This window comes from Amblyraja radiata, chromosome 37 (assembly GCF_010909765.2).
Source record: "Amblyraja radiata isolate CabotCenter1 chromosome 37, sAmbRad1.1.pri, whole genome shotgun sequence".
Classification (NCBI taxonomy): Eukaryota; Metazoa; Chordata; class Chondrichthyes; order Rajiformes; family Rajidae; genus Amblyraja; species Amblyraja radiata.
Genome location: NC_045992.1, coordinates 14,203,613 through 14,215,843, shown reverse-complemented (window position 1 = coordinate 14,215,843; position 12,231 = coordinate 14,203,613). Strand labels below are relative to the sequence as shown.

General features: G+C 42.1%; 1 protein-coding gene across 4 annotated transcripts in view; it reads left to right on the top strand.

Annotated features, from left to right (window-relative positions):
• The first annotated feature begins 3,769 nt into the window (after positions 1 to 3,769).
• cuedc2 (CUE domain containing 2) overlaps positions 3,770 to 12,231 on the top strand; it is a 30,840-nt gene continuing 22,378 nt past the window's right edge. For 2 of the 4 annotated variants that reach the window (XM_033012436.1, XM_033012432.1), the window contains exons 1-2: positions 3,779 to 3,903; positions 5,628 to 5,733. The gene's annotated coding sequence lies outside the window, so the exon portion shown is untranslated. Of the gene's footprint in view, positions 3,904 to 5,627; positions 5,734 to 12,231 lie in introns of all 4 variants that reach the window. The other 2 variants (XM_033012433.1, XM_033012434.1) reach the window with 2 other exon arrangements.

The following is a 12,231-nucleotide window of genomic DNA, read 5'->3' as shown; positions in this document are numbered from 1 at the left end:
GTGCACGACTTTGGCGCCTTTGAGAGGGGGGCGGGTTTAAAATGCCGTTTTTCTCCAGCCTGTTCAAATCGATCTTTGTCAGGCTGTTTAGTTGCTGAAGAAAAATCGCTCCGACTGCCGTTATATCAAGTTTATTAAAATTAGCGTTGGATAATTTAATAACAGGAGTAAAATAAAAATTGTCTTCTAAAGCCGTGAACGCCGATAATGGGACGGATCTCATGTACGGGACAAAACAAGGTACGCGTTTATTTTACATATAAACGTGCTTCTTAGGATGCTTTTAATCAAAATATCACGTTGTGAAAATGTGATTATGTAAATATATGAACCGGCAGTATTTTTCCTGCCGATATGGGGTTCAAATTCACCGCAAACCGCAACGTTCCAAACGATCGCGTTCCACAAAATCCCACTCGCGATGATTTAAATGGCCATTAATTTACGGGAATTAAACACTAAATTCCTTCCATTTAGCCTATAAATTCATGACAATGAGATTTAAAAATCATGTTATATTGTGAATTCTTGTGTGAATGTTATTTGGACACTTAGGCTATTTAAAAATGTTAACCTTTTCTTAAGAAATGTATAGATGTTTCGATCTAGTAATTGAATTTTGTAATTAGCTATAATTAGGTAACTAACTAATTATATGCTTTAATTTCAGGCCATCCAAGTAAGATTGTTTCATATTTGTTTCAGAATGCTTCAATCTATAACAACTGAAAATTTATTTCAGTTCTCTTAATTTTTAAGAGAGTTATGGCCATTTGACTGTCCTTGATCACAGCTTTTGAGTTAAGTCAATGGAAAAGCAATAGGGGGGTTGCACGTAAGGTCACTGGGTCATAGGGCTTGACGCACGGAGCCGCTCAATCCATCTGGAAGACATCCGTCACTTCCGGTATATGTTATTAATGCAAGAAACGCGTACTTTCCTACCTGTTAAAAACCGCCAAAATGTTGAATTTTTGCGCAGAAAAAAATTGTGGAAGTCGGGGTAAGTGTGAGAGACATGTACCCAACTTTAGAATTCCTAAAGTGAAGCGAAATGAAGGTAAAGAGAAGCGAGAGCTGAAGGGACAACAGCAGCTAAAGTGCTTGGTAAACATTGGCCATGCAGATATCGGAATTGAAAATATCGGAATTATCGCGTTTGCTCACTGCATTTCATCAACCATAAGGCATTATTTGTGTTTTTTCTTGATTCCTTTGGTATCTAAAAAGTCTCAGAAGTGATCAATCTGGCCGTAAATTTTTCTTCAGATGCGTTTTCATTTTGTACGTAAAAATCCACTTGAGAACCATGGGCGATTTAAAAAAATTACAGCCAGATTTATCACTTCTGAAACTTTTTAGATAGTATAGTATATCTTTATTGTCATTTTCCTGAGTACTCACATACCCAGAGGAAACAAAAAAACGTTGCTCAACCAGTGTCCATTCAGTGTGCAGTAAAAAATAAATAGAAATAAAAATACATATATCATGAACAAATTAAACACTCTACTCTCTACTAAACATCAACAGGCATTCCGATCAACAGCGGCACGACAGAAATAATGCTTTAATACACAAATAATGCCTGTTGATGAAATGCAGTGAGCAAACGGCCAATGTTCGCTAAGCACTCTGTCTGTTGTTGTCCCTTAATAATAATAATAATAATAATAATAAATTTTATTTATGGGCGCCTTTCAAGAGTCTCAAGGACACCTTACAAAAATTTAGCAGGTAGAGGAAAAACATGTAAGGGGAATGAAATAAATAGTAGAGACATGACTAGTACACAAAGTAAAGACACAATTCAATTCAAAACACAATATGAGGCAATTAATGCACAGATGAAAAGGGAGGGGGACGTGGGGCTAAGGATAGGCAGAGGTGAAGAGATGGGTCTTGAGGCGGGACTGGAAGATGGTGAGGGACACGGAATTGGTCCCTTCAGCTCTCACTTCTATCTACTGTCATTTCTCCTCACTTTTGGAATTCTGAAGTAGGCTAATGTCTCACACGCTTATCCCGATTTGAAATTTTCGGCGGGTTTTAACGGGCCCGCTACGTTGGAAACAATGGTAAGTGCCTACCTGCAGTACATCGCGTGTAATCCATTTGGAGTAGCATAGCAACAGTACGGGTCATGGGTCGTGACCCGACTGCCGTGAAACCTCCCTATAGGGTGATTTCACGAAAGGTCACTGGAGCGTAAATCCCCACTCACGTGACCGAAATTTTTAACTGGGGGACAAGCGTTACTTCCGGTACATGTTAGTGAATGGGAAAACACGCACTTTCACACCCGTTAAAAACATCGAAAACGGCCAGGTTTTGAGCTGCAATTAACGGAGCCAGTCGGGGTGACCGTGAGGAACAGCTACCTAAATTTACAGTCCAAAATAAAGATAGAAACTAAGGTAAATACAAGAGCGAGCTGAAGGTGTAAACAAGGCGGAAGTGCTAGCGGACTTTTTTCTTGGAGATTTAAAGATCCAAAATATCGGGAATTATCGCGTTTGCTCGCTGCATTTCATCAAAAGTGGCATTATTGACTTTTTATCTTTATTCATTTGTTATATGAAAAGTATTAAAAGTTAGAAACCCGTCAGTAAAATTGCAAAATCGCCCATGGTTCTCAGGTGGGTTTTAACATGCAAAATGAAAACGCTTCTGAAGCTCCATTTACCATTTAAATAATCGTAAGCTTGCATCTGAGTAAAATTGATTTCCAAACGCATTGAGAGTTTACGATTATTTAAATGGTAAATGGAGCTTCAGAAGCGTTTTCATTTTGCATGTTAAAACCCACCCGAGAACCATGGGCGATTTTGCAATTTTACTGACGGGTTTCTAACTTTTAATACTTTTCATATAACAAATGAATAAAGATAAAAAGTCAATAATGCCACTTTTGATGAAATGCAGCGAGCAAACGCGATAATTCCCGATATTTTGGATCTTTAAATCTCCAAGAAAAAAGTCCGCTAGCACTTCCGCCTTGTTTACACCTTCAGCTCGCTCTTGTATTTACCTTAGTTTCTATCTTTTTTTTGGACTGTAAATTTAGGTAGCTGTTCCTCACGGTCACCCCGACTGGTACAGTTAATTGCAGCTCAAAACCTGGCCGTTTTCGATGTTTTTAACGGGTGTGAAAGTGCGTGTTTTCCCATCCACTAACATGTACCGGAAGTGACGCTTGTCCCCCAGTTAAAATTTTCGGTCACGTGAGTGGGGATTTACGCTCCAGTGACCTTTCGTGAAATCACCCTATAGGGAACAAGATGCTAATTTCCGAGTATGAAAATGGCCACAACTATTTTAATACTGAAGATATGAAAGTGAATTAGGTGTCAAATGAAACTTCTTTTTATGCTTTATCTGATGGGATAAATTGCAGACTTGATTTTTAAAATCTCAAAATTTTGTAACATTGCTACTTTGTTATCGTCACTTTTTTTGCATATCTTTCATTCATTGTTCTATATCACTCTACATCACCGTCCTTTCTCTCGTTTCCTTTGACTCTCGGTCTGAAGAAGGGTTTTGAGACGAAATGTCACTCATTCCTTTTCTCCACAGATGCTGCCTGTCCCGCTGTGTCTCCAGGGAGGGCGGTCCCCTTCCGAGTGGGCGGAGCGGGTCTGACGTCACGTGACGCCACACGGCGGGCGGAGCGGGTGTGACGTAACGCCCAAGGATCTTTGGTGACGCCATACAGCGGTCGGAGCGGGTGTGACGTGACGCCACTCGGTGGGCGGAGCGTGTATGACGTGACGCCACACGGCGGGCGGAGCCAGCCGTTGACGCCGTGTGCTGCTGCTGCTGTTGGCGGCAGATCCGCCTGGGCACGATTTGTAAACGGCTGCAGTCTACTCGGTGGGAAGCCTCGCCGCGGGGACCGGTGTAAGTGAGGCCTCGGAGCTCGATGAATTGGTAGAGGGGAGGTGGGAGAGAGCTGCCCGGGAGGAGGGGGCGCTTCAACCGCGCGGAAACCTCGGGGTTGGGGGCAATGCCCGGGGATCGTGGAGAGGGAAACTTTCCTACCCCCTCCCTCCAGCCCATACTTGTGGGCATTGCTTTTGGCTTTGCACTATTATTTGTTTGTTTATATGATATACATGTGTGTATATATATATATATATATATATATATATATATATATATATATATATATATATGCATACACAAACACATTATACAGAACACACACATTACACAGAATATATATATATCGAGAGAGAGAGAGACACACACACAGAGACAGACAGATACTAAATCCCAGGGAGATCCCTCCCCGTGCCCCGTCCTCACTCGGAATGGGGTGAAGCTGGGGATGTTTACACCGCAGAAAGGAGCTGGCGAGCGGCTACAGACCAGCCAGGCATTCATTGCAAAATATCAATGCTACAGGAAATCTACGGTTCATGCAGCATCTGTAGAGGGAATGGACAGTCTGAAGAAGGGTTCTCGCCTGAAATTTCCTCCACAGATACTGCCTGACCCTGTGAGTTCCTCCAGTACTTTGTATTTTTATGGACTTTATTGTGTACTAAACGTTTATTCTTTATCTGCACACTGTGGACGGTTTGGTTTATTATCGTGTGTAGTCTTTTTGCTGACCGGATAGCGCGCAAACAAAAGATTTTCACTGTACCATGGTGCACGTGACAATAATAAACTAAACTAAACTTTGCTTAAGATTCCAGCACGTTGTGTCTTCAGGAATTAAAGCATTGTGGATAGATATAAAAACCCGGAGTAACTCTGCAGCACAGCCAGCATCTCTGGAGAAAAGGAATGGGTGACGTTTCAGGTCGACCAGAACTGTCACCCATTCCTTCTCTCCAGAGATGCTGCCTGTCCTGCTGAGTTACTCCAGTATTTTGTGTCTATCTTCGGTATAAACCAGTATTGTACACAGTCGTGGAATTCACAAACAGGTAGACGCTCAAATTCACAGTTTAATCTGGGAAGAAGGCAAATGCATGGTGTGGATGGTGAAAGAGTTGACTGGATACTGGAAGCTGGCTTATTAAAGAGCAACTTAAATAAGCCTGAAGAAGGATCCTGACCTCGAATGTCATATGTCCATTCCCTCCACAGATACTACCTGACCAGCTGAGTTCTTCCAACACATTGTGTTTTGCTCAAGATTGCAGCATCTTGTGTCTTCAGGCAGTTAATCTTTGAATAAGTTAGAGTGTCAAATTCAAATTGTTAGTTTCATCTGGGTGGGTGGAAAATGCATGGTTGAAGGGCTGATTAGGTACTGGACACTGAGTGCTATGGTATATTAATGAGTAACTTAGGAAAAGTCTAAAGAAAGGTCTCAACCCAAAATGCCATCTGTCTATTCACTCCATTGTTGCTGCTTGCTTTCCCCTTAAGATTGAAGCATCAGCAGTTTCTTGAGTCTATGTAGGATAAGTACCTGGAGAAAAAAAATCCTTTGGAACTTGGAGGAGGGGTGAGTTTGAGAGGTATCATCTGATTTGTTTTAAGCATTTGATTCAGTTAAATGTTCACAAATGCCACAATGAAGAATGGATCTAAAAACAGCAACCTGGAATTAATGGGATATTCCAATGATGTTCCAAAAAACTGAGACTGTGTATGTCTATTTCTAGCAATCTGATTGGTGGACCAGGTTGCTAATATATTATCCACGATGTGGTTACGGGGGACCAATCAGATGTGAGTACACTGCCCTCCATTTAAAAACTTCACTGAAAAGTAAGAAATTGAAGCAGTTGACATTTATCATAAAGTCTTTTTATAAATCAATCTTACTCATGTTAAAGCATAAGATTGGGGATTTGAGATTAAATTTGTTCAGCTACAAATGTGTCAGTAGCATGAACTCTGACTGTACGTAAAAATGTTCGAGAAACTCAGCGGGTGCAGCAGCATCTATGGAGCGAAGGAGATGGGCAACATTTCGGCCCAAAACGTTGCCTATCACCTTCACTCCCATAGATGCTGCTGCACCCGCTGAGTTTCACCAGCATTTTTGTGTACCTTCGATTTTCCAGCATCTGCAGTTCCTTCTTAAACATGAACTCTGACTGATGTTCCCTCATCTTTTGCTATCTTTCAGGTCATGTGTGCCCCAAGTCAGTATATGTTATTTTCTCTGGGCTGCAACTGGGGAAAAGTGAGATGTGATGTCTCCAATTACTGCAGATGCACCAATGAAAGCATCCTATCGGGATGCATGAAAGCTTGTCCTCGCTGCTCAAAACTGCAAGAAATTGCAGAGAGTTGCGGATGTAGCCCAGTCCATCACACATTCAAGCCTTCACGCACCCCCCCCCCCCCCCCCCCCCATCGACTCTATCCACACTTTTTCTCATTCTCATTTTCTTGAGAATACAGTCAACATAATCAAGGACTACTTACATCTGGGCCATTCCCTCTGCTCCCCCTCTCTCGGGCAGTAGAGACAGAAGCTTGATAAACGTGTACTAACAGATTAGGTGTAGTCCTGATCTCTCAACCAACCTTGCTTCAGACCGTCCCCTTATTTATGCACTTTTCCTGGAACTGAATTTCTGTAACACTATATTCTGTACTCTGGTATTTTTCTCTTTGTACTACCTGTTGTACTTGTCTAATGATAGTTCTCATGTATAGTATGATTTAACTGCATAGCATGCCAACACCATTTTCCATTGCACCTTGGTACCCATGACAATAATAACCAAAACCAATAATTCTCTGCTCTCAATATTGAGCTAACAGAAAGCTCTCAGTTCCCTGTTTGGGATTTTATGCTCACAAGTGAAGAATGGTGGTCTCGCTAATTTGAAATCCATGTCAACCATTGACACTGCCTTTGATCTTGTCACCCAATCAAATAATTTCTGCAGCCTTTGGTTTTACACCTCGTTGACTGGGTGATGTTCTCTGGAATGTGAAGGCCGTAAACTATTTGCAAAATGAAAAAACAGAGAACCGGGACACAAGGAGAGAGATGTGCACTATTTAAATAGAACTGTGGGAGATTAATCAATAGACACCAGTGTTTCTTGAACAGGAAATTCATTGGCCCATGGTTAATTCATTTCACTCTCACCAAGTCAACATATATTGTTGCTAGCATTCACGCTCAATGGCAAAGTATCAGGAAGAAATGAGTTGAGAAAAGACAAATATTTGGTGATGTTAGCTCAAAATGACAATGCAGTAAACAGAAGGACAGGCAACCGTGATATGATGATAGGATTTAAACCACATTACCTTATTTTTGGGTTTGAGATAGCCAAGTCCCGTTACAAAATTCACATTATATGTGCAATACGTTTATTGGCAACAGTATTTATGTATCATGCCTATTTCTGTGTTGCATTTACATATATCTATATTACTAAAACTCTGTTCTTGACCGGTTTTGGCCATCTGCGCTGCGATTTCCGAGAGAACGCCGCCACCTACGGCCGTCATTTTTGGCCACCTTGCTCAGAGCCCCCCTCCGCCGTATGTGTGCCTAGGATTTTTCCCGTCGATTAAAAATGACAGAGATATTAATGTTTTTACAAAATTCCCCATTCTCTCTGCTGCCCCCGCTGGCGGCAGGGGGGAAGGACTATAAAACCAGGAAGTGGTGTGCCTCACTCACTCTTCAAGATGGAGGAAGGCAGAGGGTCACGTTTCTCTGAGCTGTGAATAACACTGAACACATGTCTACTCAAATGTAAGTGACCTTAGTGGTTCTAAAATGCTTGCAGAATGTGTCTATTGGTTCTAAAGCTTTCAAAAAAAGTGTCTATTGGTTCTAAAGCTTGCAAAAAAATGTCTATTGGTGCTAAAGCTTGCAAAAAAGTGTCTATTGGTTCTAAAGCTGACAAAAAAATGTCTATTGGTTCTAAAGCTGGCAAAAATATGTCTTGGTTCTAAAGCTTGCAAAAAGTGTCTCTATTGGTTCTAAAGCTTGCAAAAAAAAATGTCTATTACTTCTAAAATGGTTCATACTAGAGCTCCAGAAAGCGCGCCCCCCCCCCCCCCCCCTCTTGGTTGGCTTGGGTGTGTCTTGAAATTGAAAGGCACTACTTACTGCAAATGGTGGCATGAAGTTGAAAGGCACTACTTACTGCAAATGGTGGCTTGGGAGCTTTGGCTTGAAGTTGAAAGGCACTATTACTGCAAATGGTGGCTTGATTGCTTTGGCTTGAAGTTGAAAGGCACTACTTACTGCAAATGGTGGCTTGGTTGCTTTGGCTTGAAGTTGAAAGGCACTACTTACTGCAAATGGTGGCTTGGGTGTGGCTTGAAGTTGAAAGACACCACTTACTGCAAATGGTGGCATGAAGTTGAAAGGCACTACTTACTGCAAATGGTGGATTGGTTGCTTTGGCTTGCAGTTGAAAGGCACTACTTACTGCAAATGGTGGATTGGTAAAGTTGAAAGGCACTACTTCCTGCAAATGATGGCTTGGGTGTGGCTTGAAGTTGAAAGGCACTACTTACTGCAAATGGGGGGCGTGGGTGCATTGGCTTGAAGTTGAAATGCATTACTTACTGCAAATGGTGGCATGAAGTTGAAAGGCACTATTACTGCAAATGGTGGCTTGGTTGCTTTGGCCTGAAGTTGAAAGACACCACTTACTGCAAATGATGGCTTGGGTGTGGCTTGAAGTTGAAAGGCACTCCTTACTGCAAATTGTAGCTTGGGTGCTTTGGCATTAAGTTGAAAGGCACTGCAAATGGTGGCATTAAGTTAAAATGCATTACTTACTGCAAATGGTGGCTTGGATGCATTGGCTTGAAGTTAAAAGGCATTACTTACTGCAAATGGTGGCTTGGATGCAATGGCTTGAAGTTAAAAGGCATTACTTACTGCAAATGGTGGCTTGGGTGCATTGGCTTGAAGTTGAAAGGCACCACTTACTGCAAATGGTGGCATGAAGTTGAAATGCACTACTTACTGCAAATGGTGGCGTGGGTGCATTGGCTTGAAGTTGAAAGGCACTACTGTAAATGCACTTCCTGTTTGCACTGTATATTGATTTTAGATAAAACGCTACCACTTACGGCTGTGATTTTTGGCCATCTTACTCAGTCCCCCTCCGCTGAGCAGGTGCAGAGTATTCTTCCCATCATTGAAAAATAAAAGTGTTATTAGTTTTTTTTTAAATGTTGAGAATCTCTCTCCTGTCAATCACTCCATGAAAGCCACACCTTTTCCGGTGGGGGAGGTTATAAAATCCGGAAATGTGGGTGTGGCTCAGTCTCTGCATGATGGAGGAGGGAGAGGTCACGACTCGCTGTCTTTAGTGGCTTTGCACCCTGCTTCAAATGGTATGAAACTGCACTTGAATTTGGTGGCCTTATACCCGGCTTGAAATAGAATTTCAAGGATTAGCCGTGAGTCAACTACCAGCCCACCAGCAATGAGTGAGCGAGTTGCCAGCACAACAGGCTTGATTGACTGAGACGCCAGCCCAAGAATCCATTTGGTGCACAATTTGCATACTAGCCCTCTGGAAACCAGTCTCTTCAGCCCACAACACCCATACCAGCGCTCCAGAAAGCCCCCCCCCCCCACCCCAACTGGCCACCAATATTAGAATTGGTGGAGAGGTGGAATATTGCGTTGGATGACCAGCCCTCCTATGTGATGCTGGGACCCAACGGGTCCCACTTAGTCTAGTAATTATATATGCCTCTATCAAAGCCTCACTCAACCTCTGACGTTCCAGAAAATGTTACTTATTTAAGCCTCACTCTGAATACTTCATTTACACTGAGGAAGAGGTGCTCTGGAAGTCAGTTTTTAAGAGAAGATATTACACCGCATATTTCCTTTAAGGTTAATACAAATAATCACATGGCTCTATTCTGAGAAATGGAGGGAAGTTCTTTTACTATCTACGCTACATTTATCTTTCCATTAATATAAATCTGGTCTTTATCTCATGGCTGTTTGAAGGAGCCTGCTTTGTGACATGACTCTTGTTTCCTATATTACAATAATGGGGGCATTTCAGGTGCACTAAATAGACGCGTGTCCTCTTCAGGTTAGGGGGAATGCTTTAAGTCTATGAATCTATTTTTCATACTCTGAACTACCTCTGATAAACAGCTGAGTGTGTGTTCTGGCTACCTACCCCTATGCTGCTTCGGAAGATTATCAGAACAAAACTATCGGCGTCTAAGTTTTGCCAATGTTCTGGAATTGCCTTTGAGCTTCCAGCTTCTGAAAATTAATCAATTTCCAAAACTCACCGTACGCAATGGAGATGGAAAATTACCTCTGTTTCTCGGAACAGTATTTATTTTTATTTATACGTTCTAATCTGGAACATTATTGAAGTTGATAAAGTGGGCTGCTTGTTATAATCATTTGGGTATTCGGTCCAAATATAGTTGGCAGCCATTAACATGTAACATTGCCGGTTACGCTATTGAACAAGGGACTGCAACCGCAATTTTTAAAACGTTGGCAATTTCTAAAATTAAATATCGTAAATCAGCAAGAATGGCCACAGTGCCCTATCTGCTTATCTTTTTAGTAGTATTAGTGCATTATGTCAGGCATTTGTGTCTAAATATACTCTGCAAAGACTTTGCCAAGCACTCGTTAGTCTTTGTGCTAAATGTAAATTATAATAAATGTAAATTATAATTTGCATTTCATGAGAGAAAGGTTCATGAGAGAAATGGGCGTCTCAGCAGTGATTTGCTATCACAATGCTGCAGCTTTAATAAAGCATGTTTAACTTCCCACCACTTCTACACTTGTACATTATTAATGAAAATTAAAACCTGATGCCAAATAGCACAATTGATCTAATTCATGACTCCGATGGAGATGGGGGTGAACGACACAAATCTGATCTCAGCATCACTTTATTACCATTAATCTCTGCAGCCCAAAATGCTCCTTAATGTGTGTACTCATTTTACAGAGATTATGAAACGTGTACAGTTTCCTGTTTATCCTATGAATGTTTAGCACCTGTCTTCAATATGTTTAGTCCAGAGGGTTTGAGTCATCAACTTTAGTTTATGAATCTTGAGCTAAGTAAATATTGTCCGTGATTCCACTGTTCCTGAACTTTAATGACTGCATTGCCTTTTGCCAGATAGTGCTCCTTTGATTTGGACATTAGATTGATTATTTTGTATAGGAAGGAACTGCAGATGCTGGTTTAAACCCAAAGATAGACACAAAATGCTGGAGTAACTCAGCGGGACAGGCAGCATCGCTGGAGAGAAGGAATGGGTGACGTTTCGGGTCGAGACATTCTTCAGACTATTATTTTAGTGGGCATCGCAGCGTACTTCATTCATTCATACAAAATCCTTCCTTTTATTTGTGCTTTAATATCGGAACCCATAGAGTTGTTTGAGATTGCCACGTGAACAATAGTCCTTGTTATTGTCATAGGAGCACTGTCACCAGAGTCATTGTTGTGGTGCAGCTTTGCTCAGCTCACTTCTGTGGATCACGCCTGAGTTGGAGATGTGTGATCCATATACCCCACCGCAGTTTCCACAACCTTAGCTGATGCAGGTTTCAGTACTAAGTGAACACTGTCAGTTGGACCAGATGGTAATCTGAGGCATTATCTCCCAATCAAATGTCCAAAAGCAAGGAGCACTATTTGCCACGAGGTAATGCAGTCATTAAAGTTCCAGCACAGTGGAATCATGAAGAATATGGTCTTTGCTCAAGATTCACAAACTATAGCAGAGAGAGGTTGGTGACTCAAACCCTCTGGACTAAAAATATTGAAGACAGGTACTAACGTGAGTTAGTATCTATAATATTTTTCGATGAACATTTACAATTGGATGACACTTTCTGGAGGAAAACAACGATTCCCCAACTCCTAGATCAATGTTAGTCCTTCAGCTTACACCAGTAAAGCTGATCAGCTGGTTATTTATTGGGCTGTTTTCTCAGCATCTAACCATTAGCTCAAGGGTCAGCAACCTATGGCCCGGGCCCGGGCCGAATGCTGGCCGTAACCCGAAAGACGTTTTTTTTTTCGCACATAATTATCCGGCCCGCAGACTTCTGTCATCTCCAGTACCTCCCGGGCCCGAGGCTACAGCGCCCAGGCGCAGTGACGCAAGGAAGCCTGCACTGGTGGCTGCAATGAAGGAGCCGCCGAGCAGCGCCAAGCTCTGGCTCAACCGCATCCTGCGCAAAGCCACCGGCACGGCCGTGCACCTTCTGTGTCTGGGCTTCACTGTCGGGATCGCGGTTGTCAATAGGCCGGGGAT